The 20,746-nt window shown below is 51.5% G+C and overlaps 1 long non-coding RNA gene across 2 annotated transcripts in view; it reads right to left on the reverse strand.

The window, feature by feature from the left end:
* The window catches only part of LOC128625869 (uncharacterized), a 29,200-nt gene extending 10,810 nt beyond the window's left edge, over nt 1-18,390 (reverse strand). The window contains exons 1-4 of one of the 2 annotated variants that reach the window (XR_008389714.1): nt 18,033-18,390; nt 14,116-14,242; nt 2,471-2,595; nt 1,625-1,820 (exon numbers count right to left, since the gene is read on the reverse strand). This is a non-coding gene — a long non-coding RNA (uncharacterized LOC128625869). Of the gene's footprint in view, nt 1-1,624; nt 1,821-2,470; nt 2,596-14,115; nt 14,243-18,032 lie in introns of those variants that run through there. The other variant, XR_008389715.1, reaches the window with a different exon arrangement.
* Between the last annotated feature and the right edge of the window lie 2,356 nt (nt 18,391-20,746).

Here is a 20,746-nt window from a genome sequence, read left to right on the forward strand (position 1 = left end):
CTCAGCAAAATTTGAGCCAACCAGATCCAGCAACATGTATAAGATTCTACACCACAATCAAGTGGACTTAACAAAGCTCCTTGCAGTCCAAGGATGCAAGGTTGGTGTGATATCCACAAATCAATAACTGTGATACACCATATGAACAAAATGAAGGGTGAAAATCACCTAATCATATCAACAGATGAAGGAAGAGCATTTGATAAAATTGAGCACTTGTGACAAAGAACTCTCAGCAACGGGGATGAAGGGGACACACCTCAACACAAAGGCCACTTAGGACAACCTCATGGCCAACATCATACTCAGCAGGAAACAGCTGAAAGCGTCTCCCTTAAGACTGGGGGCAAGGCAGGGATGCCTGCACTCACCACCCTCATCCAACACAGCGCTGGAGTCCTCGTGGCAGCAGCCGGACAAGGGGACAAGGGCGTCCACATCGCAAAGGAGGAAGTGACACTGTCACTATTTGCAGGTTCTGTACACAGAGACCCTCAAGGTGCACCAAATGCTCCTAGAACTGACATGAATCCGGTAAAGTAGCAGGACACAAAATAAACACCCAGAAATCACTTGCATTTTCAATGCGCCAACAACGAACCACCAGAAAGGGTGGTTCTCTTAGTTAAGAGAACAATCCCATTTACAGCTGCATCAAAAAAAAAAAAAAAAAAACACCCTAGGAGTAAACTTTACCGAGTACGTTAAAGACCTTCTGGGTACCTCGGCTGGGTCATGAAGGATGTCAAGGAGCAGTTCCTGTGAGTGATGCTCCTCAAGGATGTGCGATGATCTGGCGGAACCGTCGGTGGAATGAGTGCTTTTTAATCATCGGCAGATCACAGCTGCAGACGCGATCCTTACACTGTCCAGGTAAGGGGTGATTAATAATTTTCCTCTATGTACTTGGCAGAAGGGTGCTCAGAATGAGGTAATGATGATACCTCATCTTCATATGCGCTCTCCTTCCACAGGTGGCTTCGATTTATCTTCCAACGTGGCAGAAAAGAGGGACAAGCAATGCTGGTGGGTGGAATCGACACACCCCATTCAGCCAGGGGCTAAACGAAGATGAGGGACACAAAGTGACTCATCAAAAGTCTGACACTTACTCAGCAGTCAAGCCAGGGAGAGTCTAATTGCCCATCAGAGACTCTGCCCATGAAAGTCATAACGGTAAGTTGTCCTAACGAACTTTTCAGCATTTGAACTCAGTGAAATCTACTTGGTCCTTGTGTTCCACGATGTGGGCCAGGGAGCCACCAGGGCTCATCCTCTCCACACAGGGACTCAGGGACCCAGGGCTTCTCTGCTGTGTGGTTCCTCCAAGTGCCCCGGAGGCTTGCTGTCCCTCCGAATTCAGCTGGCAAGGAGCACAGACCAGTGGTGTGCAGGACAGACGGACAGGTGGTGTCGGGAAGGCCTGGGAGGAGCCACGACGGCTGGTCCCGCCTCTGTCCAGACCTGAACGGCCTGGTGAGAGGGGCTCAGACACGGAGCAGCACGAACAGGGTGCTTCTGGGCGCAGGGACGGCACGCCCACCTTCCGGTCCCAGTGCGTGTGCAGCCAACTCCGTGCACCCTCTTCAGGAAGAGCAACCAGAGGAGAAGAAAATAAAAGTGCGTCCTGCCAATCAACACAGCACTTCAGAGGACTGTGAGTAAAGACAATACCTGATTTGTGCACAGCAGAAAGTCAACCTGCTGTCCACTCATTCTCTTCCTCCCCTGTGTTCCTTTAAAGAGACCACATCGTTCTGAAGCCACCAGCATGGAGCACGTCCAGAGCCAGCCGCCCCCTCACTGATGACAACCAAGAGCTCGGGACAGAACAGAGAAGCTGGTGTCCATGGATTCTAGAGCGAAGCAGCAGCTTGCAGACTGGGGATGGAAGTCAGGACTGGACGAGTGACCAGCATGGCAGTGACCTGGTGGGTCCCCGCCTGCATCTAAGCTCTGTCCTGAAGGAGGTGAGTGTCAGCACTGCTCCATGAGCAGAGTGGGAAGGACGCAGAAAGGACTGGACAGGAGCCTGTCAGAGCCACAGTGGGGGCTGCTGGGCACCCTTCCCCCTCCTCCTCTCCTGGCCCTGCTGCTGCCCTCAAGGTGCAGCCATGGCCAGGGAAGAAGCTCCTGAAATGCAAAGGAAAACCCTGTCTCTGGCGAGGACCTCAGAAAATGGGCTTTGTGCTACACAATTTGGGGAATCCCGCTTATTTTCTCTCTCTTTTTTCCTCTTGCCAGTTAGCCCTGAAAACCACCCAGTTCTGTGAAGGTTCCACGCAGTGCATGGGGAGATTCTGAGAGAAACCAGAGCTTCCCACTAAAGGACAGGGAAGGTGGCAAAATCCAGGACAAGATGTGCTGAGGGTGAGCTCGGGCTATGAGAGAGCGCACCCTGGAGGCCACCTCGTGCTCTGTGCCACGCTGGTGCTGAGGTCAGCCCTGCAGACACTGAGACAGGACTCACAGACTTAATAGGTGGTGTCACCCTCTGCTGTGTAGTGGTGTGGAGACAGACGACCGAACCTCGTTTGGAAAGGAGAAAGGGCAGCACATCCATAGGCAGCTTCATCCGAAGTTCGGAGGGAGAATCTGATTGAATGTGAACAGGCACAGAGGTCAAGCAGAAGAAAGCCAGAGTCCTGGAGCCCGGCCTGCAGCCCCACCCCGCCCCGCCCCGCCCTGGATTTCAGATTGGAGAACAAGCTCATTTTGGCAAATAAATTGATTTTTCTTTTGTGATTTTAGTTTTCCTGTTGCCTATGTTATGCACTAAATTTCTTGTCTGAAAAGTAAACATAAACAAATGAAGAGCAGCTCTCAGGAGCCCCCGTCTGCTAGGGAAGTGCTGATTCAGCAGGTGCACAGGCCCAGCCTGACCTCAGCGCCAGGGTGACCAGGCACAGTTTTGTGCCCCTCAGTGGGTGTGTCTGGTGGGTCTCTGCCCCTGTTTATGAATAGGTGGTTGATTAAATCAACTATATAGTATGTCCCTAAGAAGCAATACAAAGCACTGTAACAAAGATGAAGTTCTCTATAAAATGATATGGGATAGTGTCCAGGAAATAGTTTCAAGGAAACAATGCTAGGTGTAGCCTCTGTATATAATGATATTTTTGGTGTAAGTATGAAAATAAGACTATATGGGTACATATATATGCACATATGTATATATTTTCATAAAAAATTCTGGAGGACTAATCAAAATAGTGACTTACCGAGGTAGGGAAGACTGGATAGCCAGAGGCTGGAATGGAAATGAAACTTCTCTAGGTACATTTTAATATCATTTTGACTTTCAACCATGTAAATGATTGCCTGTTCAAAAGTTTAACCTAATTTAAAAGTCAACAACAATATCTGTAAGGCTATCAAATTTAACTAAATCCCTGCTTGTGAAGGTTACATTCTACTGAGGAGACATGTCATATAATAAACAAAATACATACTGCCTTGCCCCTGGCTGGTGTGGCTCAGTGGACTCAGCACTAACCTGGCAACCAAAGGGCAGCTGGTTCCATTTCCAGTCAGGCACATGCCTGGGTCGCTGGCCAGGTCCCCAGTAGGTAGCGTACAAGAGGCAACCGCACATCCATGTTTCTCTCCCCCTCTTCCTCCCTTTCCCTCTCTTTAAAACTAAATAAAAATAAAATTTTTTCTACAATTTTATTTATTTAGTTTTAGACAGAGGGGGAAGGGAGAGAGGAAGAGAGGGAGAGAAACATCAATGTGTGGTTGCCTTTCATACGCTCCCAACCAGGGACCTGGCCCACAACTCAGGCATGTGCCCTGACTGGGAATTGAACTGGTGATCCTTTGGTTCGCAGCCCATGCTCAATCCACTGAGCTACACCAGCCAGGGCAAAATAAAATCTTTTTTAAAAAGAAAAGACGTACTGCCTTTATGGGTTGGCTTGTACAAGCCCTCCCCCCAAAACAGAGAAATCTTATAGTTCGAACCCCAGTACCTTCCAAAGCAACCTTGTTCAGAAATAGAGCCATTGCAGATGTAATCAGTGAGGGTGGTCCTACTGGAGTAGGGTGGGCCCTCCATCCAAAATGACTGGTGTCCTTGTAACAAGAGGACAAGAGATACAGACCCAGGAGGGAAGAGGGCAGAGCCATTCTGGAGGATTTGCCAGCAAACTGCCAGGAACTGGGGGAGAGTCACAGAACAGGCTCTCTCAGAGCCTCAGAAGGAATCAACCTCGCCAACACCTTGACATTGGATGTCTAGCCTCCAGGACCCTGAAACAATCCATTTGTAGGGCTTTAAGCCACCCAGTCCGTGGTCCTTGGTTTCAGTAACCCTAGCAAACCAATACACAGGGGAAGGAGCAGAAGCAGTGAAGGGTGAAGAGGCTATTGTGTTAGTTTGAGGGAGTGACGTTGGAGGCTGGGACTGATGACTTTATAGGCACTTAGGTGTCAGCTGTCACAGAGCTTCCATTCAAATGGGAAAGGCAGACAATTAAGAGTAAACAAATAAATAAGCTAATTGCACAATGACACATAGAATAGTCCTCAGCGTTTACAGTTATTGAGATTCCCTTCACCACTACAATCATTAGTTAATGGATAAGACACTTCTCATGAACAGATTCTAGTTTCCCATTTAAAACACTTTACAAATCACGTTTTATCATCAAAACACAATTTGTAAAAATTCAAACAGTACAGAGTTCTGATAAGGACAAGGTCGTCTATCTGTTGTCTCCTGCAATCCCTGTCTCTGAAGTAATAGTTTAATATGTAATAGTTATATTCCTAGGTATACACCTCAAAACTCACACATGAGGAGAGTTCCAGCCAAGATGGAGGTGTAGGTAGAAACCATTCCTTTCCTCATACAACCAACAGGAGGATAACAACCAATCTGAAAACAATAAACCACAAGAAGTGCCAGAAAATCAAACTGCATGGAACTCCCACAACCAAGCAGTTAAAGAAACAGTCAACCAGACCAACAAGACCAACCAGACCAACCAGACCAACCAGACCAACCAGACCGGTACGAGGGGCACAGAGAGAACCTGTGGCGAGGTGGTGGACCATGTGGGCAGGGCTGGCTGGACCAGAAACAGACTCACAGCTGACTGTGGACTATGGCAGGGGTTGCTGTTGGGGGAGAAATGCCCAGTCTCACTTGAGGGTTCAAGGGTTCATTGGAAAGTGGGCTAGAGCCCAGCAGGTGAGCTGCATTGTCCTCTCTCTGGCCCCTCCCCCACAGGCAGCACCACAGCCCCAGCAAAGAGGGTTGCCCTGCCAGGGTGAGTACCGAAGGCCCTGTTCCCCTACAACTTAACAGGTGCACTGAGACAAAGAAATATGGCCCAAATGAAATGAGAAAGCAAAACTCCAGAAAGAGAGCTAAGCCACGAGGAGACAGCCAACCTATCTGATGGAGAGTTCAAAGCCCTGGTAATTGAGTTTTGTCACAAAATGAAAGAACAAATGAAGGATACCCTAAGTGAAACAAAGCAAAATTTCAAGGAACCAACGGTATCAGAAAGGAAACCAGGACTCCAAGCAACAATTTGGAACAAAAGGAAGAAATAACCCTCCAACCAGAACAGAATGAAGAAACAAGAATTGAAAAAATGAAGAGAAGCTTAGGAACCTCCAGGACAACTTTAAACCTTCCTACATCCAAATGATAGGGGTGCCAGAAGGAGAACAAGAACAAAAAATTAAAAACTTATTTGGAACATTTAAGTTCCAAAAACTTATTTGGAACTTATTAAAAACATTTTCCAATCTCGTCAAGGAAATAGACTTCCAGGAAGTCCAGGAAGCTCAGAGAGTCCCAAAGCAGTTGGACCCAAAGAGGACCTCATCAAGGCACATCATCATTAAGTTACCCAAGAAGAAAGATAGGAGAGAATCTTAAAAGCACCAAGAGAAAAGGAGACACTTATCTACCAAGGAGTTCCCATTAGATTGAGAGCTGATTTCTCAAAAGAGATCTTACAGGCAAGAAGGGACTGGAAAGAAGTATTTGAAGTCATGAAAGGCAAGAACCTATATCCAAGATTGCTCTATCTAGCAAAGCTATCATTTAGAATGGAAGGGCAGATGAAGTGCTTCTCACATAAGGTCAAGTTAAAGGACTTCATCATCACCAAGCCCTTAGTATATGAAATGCTAAAGGGACTTATCTAAGTAATTGAAGAAGATCAAAACCTATGAACAGCCCTGGCTGGTGTAGCTCAGTGGATTGAGCACAGGGCTGTGAACCAGAGGATCGCAGTTTGATTCCCAGTCAGGGTACATGCCTGGTTTCAGGCCAGTTCCCAGCAGGGGACACACGAGAGGCACCATACACTGATGTTTCTTTCTCTCTCTCCTTCCCTTCCTGTCTAAAGATAAATGAATTTTTTAAAAAACCCTATGAACAGGTACTTCCGCCAAGATGGAGGCATAGGTGGATGTGCCGTGCCTTCTCACACAACCAAGTTTAGAGACGACAGAATATTAGCAATAGAAAACATAGCCAGAACACGGAAAATTGAACTTTTCGGAAGTCTGTTAACAACAAATTCTTCAGCCTGACCAGTAAGGGGCGAAACCAGCGGCTGGTGAAGCGGGGTTGCACAGGAAAACTCAGTCAGACGGACTCAGGCGCGCAGAATCCAGGCGCGCAGAATCCAGGCGCACGGAATCCAGGCTCAGGGTTGGACCTAGTGAGCGACCAAGCGAGCGACTAGGCGAGCGACCGAGGAGGAGACAGCGGGGAAGCGGGGCTGCATGTTGACTGTGGTCCCGCATTTGTGCGCAGGTGGACAGGGCACCCAGCAGCCGGGAGGGCGCTGCCATTTCCCTGCTATGACCCCACCTCCACATACAGCGTCATAACCCAGCGACTCTGAGTGGCCCGGCCCACGCGAAGCACCTAAGGTTATGCTCCTCACCCAGCTGTGAGAACCAGCAGAGGGTGCCGCCATTTCCCCACTCTGACCACGCCCCCACATACAGCATCACAACCCAGCGACCTGGGAGTCCAAGGCGCCACTTCTCACACTTAAAGGGCACGAACAGACCAAAAATGGCGCAAGAAGATCTCAAAGCCCCAGAGCCTATAAATCTAAGCAATGAATAAATAGCAAAACTCTCAGATGCAGAGTTTAAAACACTGGTCATCAGGATCCTCACAGAACTGGTTGATTATAGCCACAAATTGGACAAATATATGAAGGCGAAACTAATGGAAATGAATGGAATTTCACAGGACACCAATAGCAGTGAAAAGGAAACTGGGACTCAAATCAATGGAGTGGACCAGAAGAAAGCAAATAATGGCCAAACAGAAAAGAGTCAAGAAGCAAGAATTCAAAGAAATGAGGAGAGTTTTAGGAACCTCCAGGACATCTTTAAACGCTCCAACATCCGAATTATAGGGGTACCAGAAGGGGGAAAGGAACAGCCACCAGTGCAAAACTTATTTGAACAAATATTAAAGGAGAACTTCCCCAATCTGGCAAAGGAAATAGACTTCCAGGAAATCCAGGAAGCTCAGAGAGTCCCAAAGAAGTTGGACCCAAGAAGGAACACACCAAGGCACATCATAATTACATTAGCCAAGATTCAAATGAAGGAGAGAATCCTAGAAGCAGCAAGAGCTAAGGGGACAGTCACCTACACAGGAGTCCCCCATTAAAATGCTTTATAAGCCCTGAGTGGTATGGCTCAATAGGTTGAGCATCTCCCCACAAACCAAAAGGTCACCGATTTGATTCCTGGTCAGGGCAAGTGTCTGGGTTGCAGGCAAGTGCCCGGGTTGCAACCAATCAATGTTTTTCTCACACACTGATGTTTCTCTTCCTCCCCCCACTTTCCCTGCTCTAAAAAGATATAAATAAAATCTTTAATTAAAAAATACTTGATAAGGACAGAGTCCTTTTGTCCAGTACAAAATCTGCATGAATACTAAACAACCCTTGTTTTCTCCAAACCATATGTCTGTGTGCCCTTGGGGTCCAGCCCGGGGTGAACCCTGGTCTGGGACATTGCTGTGGCTTCGGAGTCCGGGAGGGCTGGGACCCGTGTGGATGGAACTGCAGGAGGTGAAGCTCTGGCAGGGGCACAGTGTTAGCTCACCACCAGCACCTGCAGGAGGAGGAGGCGCAAAAGCTATGACCCCACATCCCTTAGAAAGAACTGCCCCGCCAAGAAAAGGAGCACGAGAATCTGGTCTCCAAGGAGTTGGACAAACCTGGACGGCTGCTCTAGGGCAGCTGGGATTTACTCCTCAGGACTGATCTGGAGGCAGGAAGACACCCCGACAACCTGGGCACAAACTCACAGGGAAGGGATTCGAAAGATGACTGAGCAGCAGCAACTGGAAGCCTCACCCTGGGCAAAGGGAGCAGTGGGGGAGTGTTTCTGCCCCACCCCCACCTCCTGCCCTTCCAGCCAGTGGAGCCTGATCCACCCAAAGGGCCTGCTGGGTGGTTGGAGCCCTGATGCTGGAACCCATAGTAGCAGAAGCTTCACTCGTGTCCCTCATCACAGCAATCCCAAGGTCAGCAGGGCTGCCAGCCTCATTTTACAGGTAAAGAGACTAAAGCTCCATGAGAAGTCATTTGCAGAGGTACCAGGCATCTCATGCTTCCTGCAGGGAGTGTAAGTCCCAGTCCTCTTTCATGGTGCTGGCGGGAGGAACCCCATGTCCCCAGAGACCTGCACTGGCATGGTGCCCAGGCTCACCCATGGTGACAGCACCTTCTCCCTCCTGCCTTCCCACCTGCACCCCTGCTCCAGCCTTACAGGCCCCCAAACATGCCTCTTCTCTCCCTCCTCCTTCAGGACCATGTTGTCTGCAGGGCAGGGACTAACAGGGCTGAGGCAGCGCAGATGGAGGGCAGACTCATCCCTTCCTGCCACCCCCTCAGCAAGGACCCCAGAGGGCCTGGGACCAGGAAAGCACAAGGCAGGTAAGGCCCCGACTGCACGTGGTGGCGATTCCAGGAACAGCAGCAGGGGGGAGAGGAGATGGTTGTGCGCCCCAGTGTCAAAGGGTTTGGACAAGAAGAGAGAGGTTCCCTCCAGCCTCTTCCATGGTCAGCTAAAGTACCAGGGTGAAGCAAATTATGTAAATGTATTGAAACCCTTCATCTGTAAATGGGCTGATGCCCACCACCCATATTGCTGCTGTTGTCTCCTCCCAGTGAAGAAGTTGTACATGAGCCAGAGGTTGTGCAGGTGAGGGAGGGAGGTCTTGAAGCGCATACACAGGGCTTGTGACAATCACCAGCTGACTGACAGGTGTGGTGGGACAGGGACAGACAGAGGACATGAAAGGCTGCCTCTGGGGTTGAGAGGACCAGAAACATCAATGCTGACTCCTGCTGGAGATGCCGTTGGGTGCAGTTGGAAGAAAACCTCCCAAGAGATAAGACTCTGAGTTTCACTGAAGCCTGGGGCTGTGGACAGGAAATCAGTGGCTACTGTTAATGGCCTGGGGGAGGAGGTGAGGGTCCAACCCCAGGGCTGCTACTGGGAAGTGATTGCTCTGAAACAAAGGCTGTCTCCTCCATGATAAGGGCGTCTGAAGGGGGCCCTGGACACTGCTCTGGTCCTAGCTCAGTGTCCAGAGAGCTGCTCAGTGACTCGGGGACAGCTGAGCACATGGCCGGCCAAGTATGGCCACCTGAAAGAAAGAGGGCCCCAGGCAGGGCAGGCAGGGCAACCTCTCCATCAGTCTCAGGATCACAGAGTCTCGTCCGAATGCTCTTCTACCCGAGTCAGGGGGGTGACTGGCCCCACAACACCACGGGGGCCCGGGCAGCTGCTGTTTCCTGTGGGTCTTCATAGCCATGGCTGAAATGTCAGTGAGGAATGTGGATACTTTTTGGCCTGGCATCTGCCACTGTGCCCCTCATTCCTGCTTCCCAGACACAGTGTGGAGCTAACAGACACCTTCTGCAGGACTGGTTCATCCGGGTTTTCCCAACAAAGCCCTCGCTGCATCTTAGTTTTTAGTCTCACCTTTGGAAGGAAAACCCATCCCTCTGCAGAACTGCTTTTGGATCGGCTGGTGTTTGCTGAGGACAAGCATTTCCCGAGGGGAACAGCACCCCGCTATGGGCAGCTGTGTCTGCCCCTCCTGCCTCCAAAGCACCTGCTTGCTTAATCCCAGGGAGACCAACCAGACACCCGACATCACTCTGTCCCCGACACTGTCCCTGACAGCCTCAAACAAAACCAGAAGGGAGCTGCCATCGAGGGCATGGCCAGGCAACAGGCCGGCTAGCAGCGGCTTCAGGAGGGGCTGCTCCACACCATCCACTCCCCACACGGGCCTGCAGCCACGAGCCACAGCATCCGAGCTGCCCCTACTTCCGGTGGCCATATTCCTCATCCCCAAGTAAGAAAGAACCAAGAATGAGACCTCAAGGAGTTAAGGTCACCAGAGCTGTGATGGCCCAGGATGGGAGGCCCCCAGCCTTGCCAGAAGCCACAGCAGGCGGGTGACCATGAGATGAGGCGTCAGGAGCACCAAAGGGCCGGCCTGTGGGAATGGGGACAATGGCACATCCTGTGAGAGCCTGGTCTGCAGGCAGGACCTGCCCCCTCCAGGAGGCGGCCCGGTGGCACCTCTGCACCAAAATCTGAGATGCAGGTTTGACAAAAGGTGAAAAGATTTTTTTTTACTTGTGAATTTATTTATTTGAGATGCTTTAAGACGTTTGAGGAATCATATGTTCATGAGTCAGTTTTATGACAACAGTCAAATTTTATGAAATCAGAAACATGAGTGGCGTCCCCGCCTCTGTGGCCCCCTTCCAGGTGCTGAGAGGGGCGGGGAGACAGACAGGTGGACAGAATGGCACTGTGTCTGGGAAGATGCCAGGAGCCAGGAAGATACCAGACTCAGGCAATGCGACTAGGGAGTGAGAGGGATGACAAGGGTCTTCCCCCACAGCCCTGAGGAACTCAGAAGGAGCTCCCTCAGCACAGAGGGTGCACTCCCAGGTGCTGTGGCAAGAAAACTGGGGTTCATGGGGCTGCGCTCCACCCCAGAGGCTCCAGGAAGCCTGGTCCCTTGCTTGTGGGGCGCTGGCAGCATCCTCTCCTTAGGGGACTGTTCCCTTCCATGTCCCTGACAAAGCCACTCCCAGCTTCCAGGGGCCCTAGAAAAACTTGGCCTGGGGTCCCTTCATCCAGCCTCAACTGGTTACCTTGGGCCCCCTGGCTGACCCAGGACAGTTGCTAGGATACCTCTATGACCTGTCTTACCATTGTGACCTGTGTTACTTCTGTCACCTGTTGCCACCTGATACCAAACAGTGCTGGGCTGGGGCCGCTGCAGGGACTCCCCAGCAGTGGCAGGGAAGGGCTCCCCAAGACCTTGTCATACTTAAAGTGAGATTTGGCTATTGAGACAGAGCTGGCCCCATGGAGAACTGGGGAAGCCACCCCCAAAGCAACAGCAAGGGCCCCCAGCAGGGCACAGCCAGGCTGGCCAGGGTGCAGGGCAGGGGGCAGGGCGGCTACAGGGCCTCTGGTGGGTGGAAGAGGCCATCACAGCCATGAAGGCTGTAGGCACGAGAAGGGCATCATCTGGTTTATATTTTTAAAGACCACCCGGGATTTGACATTTAAATGACATCTGAGATCTGTTGTGAGAGCACAGGTCCAGGGGAGACAGATAAGGAGGGTGAGACGTGTGCTTCGGGTGCAGATGGCGGGCACGGCCCACGGCCCGGAGGCAGGAGACGTGAAGATGGAGACCATGGTGCAGGCCCCAAGGAGACCTGTGAGTGACGGGACAGGGACAGGACACAGAAGACCCACCAAGGAGGAGAGAGTGGAGGGGGGACAGGGGACCATCCATGGAGGGGGCAGGGCAGGGGCATAGGGACCCTCCATGGAGGGGGAGGGGAGGGGAGGGGGATAGGGACCCTCCATGGAGGGGGGGAGGGGAGGGGGACAGGGACCCTCCATGGAGGGGGAGGGAGGGGGACAGGGACCCTCCATGGAGGGGGAGGGGAGGGGAGGGGGATAGGGACCCTCCATGGAGGGGGAGGGGAGGGGAGGGGGATAGGGACCCTCCATGGAGGGGGGGGGGAGGAGGGGGATAGGGACCCTCCATGGAGGTGGGGAGGGCAGGGGACAGGGACCCTCCATGGAGGGTGAGGGGAGGGGAGGGGGATAGGGTCCCTCCATGGAGGCTGAGGGAGGGGGTTAGGGACCCTCCATGGAGGGGGGAGGGGGATAGGGACCTTCTGTGGAGGGGGAGGGGGATAGGGACCCTCCATGGAGGGGGAAGGGGATAGGGACCCTCCATGGAGGGGGGAGGGGGATAGGGACCCTCCATGGAGGGGGAGGGGGATAGGGACCCTCCATGGAGGGGGAGGGGGATAGGGACCCTCCATTGAGGGAAGAACGGAGGGGACAGGGACCCTCCATGGAGGTGGGGAGGGCAGGGGACAGGGAACCCTCCATGGAGGTGGGCAGGGAAGGGGACAGGGACCCTCCATGGAGGTAGGGGTCAGGGGACCCTCCATGGAGGGGGAGGGGAGGGGGGATAGAGACCCTCCATTGAGGGAAGAAGGGAGGGGACAGGGACCCTCCATGGAGGGGAGCAGGGAAGCAGGATAGGGACTCTCCATGGAGGGCAGGGGACAGGGGACCCTCCATGGTGGTGGGGAGGGCAGGGGAGAGGGGACCCTCCATGGGGAGGGCAGGGGACAGGGGACCCTCCATGGGGAGGGCAGGGGACAGGGGACCCTCCATGGGGGAGCGCAGGGGACAGGGGACCCTCCATGGAGGTAGGGGACAGGGGACCCCCGGAGGAAGGCAGGGGACAGGGGACCCTCCATGAAAGGGTGAGAGCTGGAGAGAAAGGGGAGGAGGGACAGGTGACAGGGAAACCAGCCCCCCTTTTATGGACAGTCCCCTATCCCCCCTTCTTTACCCCTGTCTCTGCTCCCCTGTCCCCCCACCCCGTCCTTCCTGGCCTCTCATGTCCCCCTTCCTTGTCCCTCCTAGGGTCCCTGTCCTGTCCCTTTCTCTGTCCCCCTGTCCCCTCCCATTCCCTCCTGCTGGGCCTTCTGTTTTCCTGTCCCCTCCCCTCGCTCATGGGCCTCTGCGGGGCCTGTGCTGGGCCTCCAGTCTCCACGTCTCCTGCCTCCCGGCCACGTGCCCGCCCTCTGTGCCTGAACCACACCTCACCCTGTGCATCTGTCTACACGAGCGATTTTCCACGGGTGTGCCCGGTCCCCAGGGGGCGCGGCACCGAACTGTGCAGGCTGGGCACAGGCCTGTCCCCTTACAGTGCCCGACAAGTATGACACCCTGGCTTCAAGTTGGGGCCTAAAGAAATGCTGCTTGGCCGTTTCAGATCTTAGAAAACGGAAAGCACAATTCCTTAGAAAGAAGCACCTGAGAAAAAAGGAAAAAGAGAAAAAAGAAAGACAGAAAGAGGAAAACATGGCAATAGCCTTGGAAAGAAGGCAGTGCCCTGAATCAACAGTCAGGTGTGGGGTGTTTTAAAAACTGCTGCGCCACACGAGTGGGCCGAGGCACATGTGTTGGAAATCGCAGCTCCATGGCCTGTGCCCTCGACACGCATCTCAAACATCATTTTAAATGTCAAATCACCGGGTGACCTCCAGGGGGTGGGGGGAGGGGAGAAGAGGGTCCAGGGGGAGGCAATGGTGATGGAAGGAGACTTGACTTGGGGGTGAACAGACAGTGCAATATACACATGAGGTTCTGTGCAACTGTGCTGCTGAAAACCAAATCCTTGTGTGAACCAGGGGCACCCCAGTGAGATAAATCACAAATAAATAAAAGGTGGGGCCTTTGAGGGGAGAGCTCTTGTGAATAGGATGCACACCCAGTTGAAAGACACCCCTACTAGACTTACTGGGGAGATCACTCTGTAACCTTAAAATGTCTAACCACTACATGGTGCACCTGAATCTAAATCTAGATGTCAACTCTAATTGAAAAAACTTAGATTATTAAAAATACATAGACATATAATGCAGAGTGACCTTTAAAAAGTATAAATCAGATCATGTCAGTGTCGTGTCTAAAGGCCTTGCTGGCTCCAGCAGCCGTCAGCAGTGCAGACGGACCCACTGCTGGGACAGACTCACACACCTGGGAGAGAAGTGGCCCATCTCCTTCCCCGTGGGGCCTCTGTCCTGTCCGGGTGGCCTCTTGTGCTGGTGCAGGCAGAGCTGGGCTGCCCTGAGAGGGGGCTAAGCGTTCACTCGGCTGCTTCGTTCTAGAGTGGGAGCAGACACAGAACAAAATTTTAAAAACCCTTCATGATTCCAACAGCATTTTTACCCCCACGCAAGGGATCCTTAGCCGCCCACCCACCCACCCTCCCATGTACCCCAGCCCGCCTGGCTCACCCAGCCCTTAGGGAGAGGCTGGGAGGAGACTGCCCGGGCAGCCGGTTACCACGCATCTGGGCGGACATCTGAACACAACTGCACTTCTCTTAAGAAGCAAATGGAGGGAGGCATCTGCTAGGATCCGCACATACGAGGGGACAAACCTCTTCATGACACAGTGACAGGGTCACAGCCCCATGACCCCAGCATGCTCTCGTCCCACCACCACATCCCAAGGACCCAGGATTCACCCGCAGCTGGAAGCAGCTCCCTGGCCTCTGAGAACCCAGGGACCCTCTGCAGAGCCCTTCCACATGGCTGCTCTCACGGGACTGCGGGGCCTGGACTCCTGAAGTGCGGGCATGTGGCCTACTTGGACTTTTTAATTCCACTCTGGCAGAGAAAGCCAGCCCGGGCCTCACATCCTTCACTGCTGCAGCTGCTGTGAGGAACAGCATGGAGGTTCCCCCGCAACACAATGAAAACCCCAGAACTAAAGAACTGAAGGCGCATCTGGAAGAGATGCGTGCACGGCCTTGTTCACAACGGCGTTTCCCACAGTGGCGAAAACGTGGACGCAACTCAAGGGTTCCACTGACAGGTGAATGAGTAAATTCAACGTGGCCGATGGATAAAACAGAATATTATTCCTCCTTAAAGGAAGGACATCTCGAGAGATCCAATATGGCAGAGGAGCAATTGCATATCACGCTTGCCTCCTTTCAGGACCAAAATGCAGTTACAATTAAACAAGCCAGACCAGAACAACCAACTGAAGACCAGCTGAAGAGAAGTCTTATAACCAAGGATTTCAAGAGGCCGCCACAGGGAGGCCGGTCGGAAGTGCAGAGACACGAAAAGGGGACACGCCCGCACCTCCCCACTCCCGGCTCCCAGCTGTCCTGCCCCAGTGACCTTGGCCTCCCAGCACAGTCTTGGACTGACTCAGGGCCCTCAGGACCCACACAAGGGACGTTCCTGGAGCACCCGACTCAGGCGATCAGGAGACTGTACCACTGGGTCCCACGGGACACCCACACCATGAGGCCGCCCTGCCAACACTGGGGATCGTGGCAGATCTACCTAATACACAGAAACAAACACAGAGAGGCGGCCAAAGCGGGGACACAGAGCAGCAGCCCCAAGTGGAAAACAGAAGGAATCTCCAGAGAAACAGCCAAATGCAGTGCACGCCGGAACTCAACCAGAGAGAGTCCACAGCCACAGAGCCCAAGGATACTCCCAAAACTGACGGGAAGAGCGGACGCAATTAGTGAGGACTGAAACGAAGAGATAGTAAGCATGAAAAAGGACAGAGAAGCAGTAAAAAAAATAAGTTAGAAGTGAAGGACATAACATCTGAAATGAATATAGTAGAAGGAATAAGTGGTTGGATGAAGGAGAGGATCAAACCAGCTATTTGGAAGTCAAGATGGCAGGAAACACAACCAGAACAGAGAAAAATATTTAAAAATGAAAACAGTTGAAGAGACCTGTGGGACGACATGAGGTGTAACAACACCCACATCACAGCAGCACCAGGGAAGGAAGAGGAAGAGACGGGACAGATCACCTATTGGAGGTGATCATGACTACACACTTCCCTACCCAGGCTCTGGCCGGGTGGGCCAGTTCGTTGGAGGGTCTTCCACAAAGCTGATGGGTTGGGTCCCCAGTTGGGGCTCACACAGGAGGCAACCGATCCATGTTCTTCTCTCCCCGTTCTTCTCTGTAAGCATGTCTTCAGGTAAGGAAAAAAAAAAGCCCTGGCTGGTTTGGCTCAGTGGACTCAGTGCCAGCCTGTGGACCCAAAGGTCACTGGTTCAATTCCCAGTCAAGGCACATGCCTGGGTTGGGGCCAGGTCCACTGTTGGGGACATGCAACAGGCAACTGATGGATGTATCTCTTGCACATCGATGTTTCTCCTCTTCTTTTCCTCTCTCCCTTCCTCTTGCTCTTAAAATAAGTACAGAAAATATATTTTTTAAACTCCCCTAATCTGGAGAAGGAAAAAGATACACAAGGCCAAAAGCACAGAGAGTCCCAAACAAGTGAACCCAAAGAGGCTCCCACCAAGACACATCATATTTAAGGGAACAAACATTAAAGACACAGAGAATCTTAAGAGCAGCAAGAGACACAGCCCTACCTACAGGGCGGCTCCTGTAAGTCTGTCAGCTGATTTCTCAGCAGACGTTTCAGGCAAGAAGGGTTGGCCCATAATAGTCCAAGGGATGAAAAGCAAGGACCTCCAACCAAGACTACTCCACCCAGCAAGGCTGTCATTTAACACTGAAGGAGACTTGCCTTGGCTGGGAGCTCAGTTGGTTAGAGTGTCGTGCCAATATGCCAAGGTTGCAGGTCTCATCCCTGTTCAGGGCACATACCAGAAGCAACTAATGAATGCATCAATACGTGGAACAACAGATTGATGTTTCTCTCTCTCTCTCCCTTCTCTCTATCTAAATCACTTAAAAGAAAAAGAAAAAAAAACACAGAACCCAAATAAAATCAGACATGAAAGAGAAGTAACAACCGACTCCACAGAAATACAAAGCCATATAAAGAAACAGTACAAACAACTACAAGCCAACACAGTGGATAATCTGGACAAAATGGGTTAAGTCCTGTAAACACACCACCTTTCCAACGGAATCGGGAAGAAGAGGAAATTCTGAATAGACCAACTCAATAGACCAATGAATAAAATTGAAGTAGTAACAAGAAGCAAAAGTCCTGAACCAGATGGCTTCACAGGTGAATTCTACCAAACACTCAAAGAAGTCTTTGAGCTAACACCTGTCTTTCTCAAACTATTCCAAGAAACTCCAGAGGAGGGAAGACTCCCAAGCTGCTTTTACAAGGCTAGCATTGTGCTAATTCCAAAACCAGATAAAGACACGACAAAGAAAGAAAATTATAGGCAATATCCCTGATGAGCACAGACGCTCAAATTCTCAGCAAAATTTGAGCCAACCAGATCCAGCAACATGTATAAGATTCTACACCACAATCAAGTGGACTTAACAAAGCTCCTTGCAGTCCAAGGATGCAAGGTTGGTGTGATATCCACAAATCAATAACTGTGATACACCATATGAACAAAATGAAGGGTGAAAATCACCTAATCATATCAACAGATGAAGGAAGAGCATTTGATAAAATTGAGCACTTGTGACAAAGAACTCGCAGCAACGGGGATGAAGGGGACACACGTCAACACAAAGGCCACTTAGGACAACCTCATGGCCAACATCATACTCAACAGGAAACAGCTGAAAGCGTCTCCCTTAAGACTGGGGGCAAGGCAGGGATGCCTGCACTCACCACCCTCATCCAACACAGCGCTGGGGTCCTCGTGGCAGCAGCCGGACAAGGGGACAAGGGCGTCCACATCGCAAAGGAGGAAGTGACACTGTCACTATTTGCAGGTTCTGTACACAGAGACCCTCAAGGTTCCACCAAATGCTCCTAGAACTGACATGAATCCGGTAAAGTAGCAGGACACAAAATAAACACCCAGAAATCAGCTGCATTTTCAATGCACCAAGAACGAACCACCAAAAGGGTGGTTCTCTTACTTAAGAGAACAATCCCATTTACAGCTGCATCAAAAAAAAAAAAAATACCCTAGGAGTAAACTTTACTGAGTACATTAAAGACCTTCTGGGCACCTCGGCTGGGTCGTGAAGGATGTCAAGGAGCAGTGCCTGTGAGTGATGCTCCTCAAGGATGTGCGATGATCTGGCGGCACCGTCGGTGGAATGAGTGCTTTTTAATCATCGGCAGATCACAGCTGCAGACGCGATACTTACACTGTCCAGGTAAGGGGTGATTAATAATTTTCCTCTATGTACTTGGCAGAAGGGTGCTCAGAATGAGGTAATGATGATACCTCATCTTCATAGGCGCTCTCCTTCCACAGGTGGCTTCGATTTATCTTCCAACGTGGCAGAGAAGAGGGACAAGCAATGCTGGTGGGTGGAATCGACACACCCCATTCAGCCGGGGGCTAAATGAAGATGAGGGACACAAAGTGACTCATCAAAAGTCTGACACTTACTCAGCAGTCAAGCCAGGGAGAGTCGAATTGCCCATCAGAGACTCTGCCCATGAAAGTCATAACGGTAAGTTGTCCTAACTAACTTTTCAGCATTTGAGCTCGGTGAAATCTACTTGGTCCTTGTGTTCCACGATGTGGGCCAGGGAGCCACCAGGGCTCATCCTCTCCACACAGGGACTCAGGGACCCAGGGCTTCTCTGCTGTGTGGTTCCTCCAAGTGCCCCGGAGGCTTCCTGTCCCTCCAAATTCAGCTGGCAAGGAGCACAGACCAGTGGTGTGCAGGACAGACGGACAGGTGGTGTCGGGAAGGCCTGGGAGGAGCCACGATGGCTGGTCCCGCCTCTGTCCAGACCTGAACGGCCTGGTGAGAGGGGCTCAGACACAGAGCAGCACGAACAGGGTGCGTCTGGGCACAGGGACGGCACGCCCACCTTCCGGTCCAGGTGCGTGTGCAGCCAACTCCATGCACCCTCTTCAGGAAGAGCAACCAGAGGAGAAGAAAATAGAAGTGCATCCTGCCAATCAACACAGCACTTCAGAGGACTGTGAGTAAAGACAACACCCTGATTTGTGCACAGCAGAAAGTCAACCTGCTGTCCACTCATTCTCTTCCTCCCCTGTGTTCCTTTAAAGAGACCACATCGTTCTGAAGCCACCAGCATGGAGCACGTCCAGAGCCAGCCGCCCCCTCACTGATGACAACCAAGAGCTCGGGACAGAACAGAGAAGCCGGTGTCCATGGATTCTAGAGCGAAGCAGCAGCTGTGCAGACTGGGGATGGAAGTCAGGACTGGACGAGTGACCAGCATGGCAGTGACCTGGTGGGTCCCCGCCTGCATCTAAGCTCTGTCCTGAAGGAGGTGAGTGTCAGCACTGCTCCATGAGCAGGGTGGGAAGGACGCAGAAAGGACTGGACAGGAGCCTGTCAGAGCCACAGTGGGGGCTGGCTGGGCACCCTTCCCCCTCCTCCTCTCCTGGCCCTGCTGCTGCCCTCAAGGTGCAGCCATGGCCAGGGAAGAAGCTCCTGAAATGCAAAGGAAAACCCTGTCTCTGGCAAGGACCTCAGAAAATGGGCTTTGTGCTTCACAATTTGGGGAATCCTGCTTATTTTCTCTCTCTTTTTTCCTCTTGCCAGTTAGCCCTGAAAACCACCCAGTTCTGTGAAGGGTCCACGCAGTGCATGAAGAGCTTCTGAGAGAAACCAGAGCTTCCCACTAAAGGACAGGGAAGGTGGCAGAATCCAGGACAAGATGTGCTGAGGGTGAGCTCGGGCTATGAGAGCGCACCCTGGAGGCCACCTCGGGCTCTGTGCCACGCTGGTGCTGAGGTCAGCCCTGCAGACACTGAGACAGGACTCACAGACTTAATAGGTGGTGTCACCCTCTGCTGTGTAGTGGTGTGGAGACAGACGACCGAACCTCGTTTGGAAAGGAGAAAGGGCAGCACATCCATAGGCAGCTTCATGCGAAGTTCGGAGGGAGAATCTGATTGAATGTGAACAGGCACAGAGGTCAAGCAGAAGAAGGCCAGAGTCCTGGAGCCAGGCCTGCAGCCCCACCCCGCCCCGACCCGCCCTGGATTTCAGATTGGAGAACAAGTTCATTTTGGCAAATAAATTGATTTTTCTTTTGTGATTTTAGTTTTCCTGTTGCCTATGTTATGGACTAAATTTCTTGTCTGAAAAGTAAACATAAACAAATGAAGAGCAGCTCTCAGGAGCCCCCGTCTGCTAGGGAAGTGCTGATTCAGCGGGTGCACAGGCCCAGCCTGACCTCAGCGCCAGGGAGACCAGGCACAGTTTTGTGCCCCTCAGTGGGTGTGCCTGGTGGGTCTCTGTCCCTGTTTATGAATAGGTGGTTGATTAAATCAACTATATAGTATGTCCCTAAGAAGCAATACAAAGCACTGTAACAAAGATGAAGTTCTCTATAAAATGATATGGAATAGTGTCCAGGAAATAGTTTCAAGGAAACAATGCTAGGTGCAGCCTATGTATATAATGATATTTTTGGTGTAAGTACGAAAATAAGACTATATGGGTACATATATATGCACATATGTATATATTTTCATAAAAAATTCTGGAGGACTAATCAAAATAGTGACTTACCGAGGTAGGGAAGACTGGATAGCCAGAGGCAGGAATGGAAATGAAACTTCTCTAGGTACATTTTAATATCACTTTGACTTTCAACCATGTAAATGATTGCCTGTTCAAAAGTTTAACCTAATTTAAAAGTCAACAACAATATCTGTAAGGCTATCAAATTTAACTAAATCCCTGCTTGTGAAGGTTACATTCTACTGAGGAGACATGTCATATAA

This window comes from Artibeus jamaicensis, unplaced genomic scaffold (assembly GCF_021234435.1).
Source record: "Artibeus jamaicensis isolate MK-2021 breed Jamaican fruit bat unplaced genomic scaffold, CSHL_Jam_final scaffold_1019, whole genome shotgun sequence".
Taxonomy (NCBI): Eukaryota; Metazoa; Chordata; class Mammalia; order Chiroptera; family Phyllostomidae; genus Artibeus; species Artibeus jamaicensis.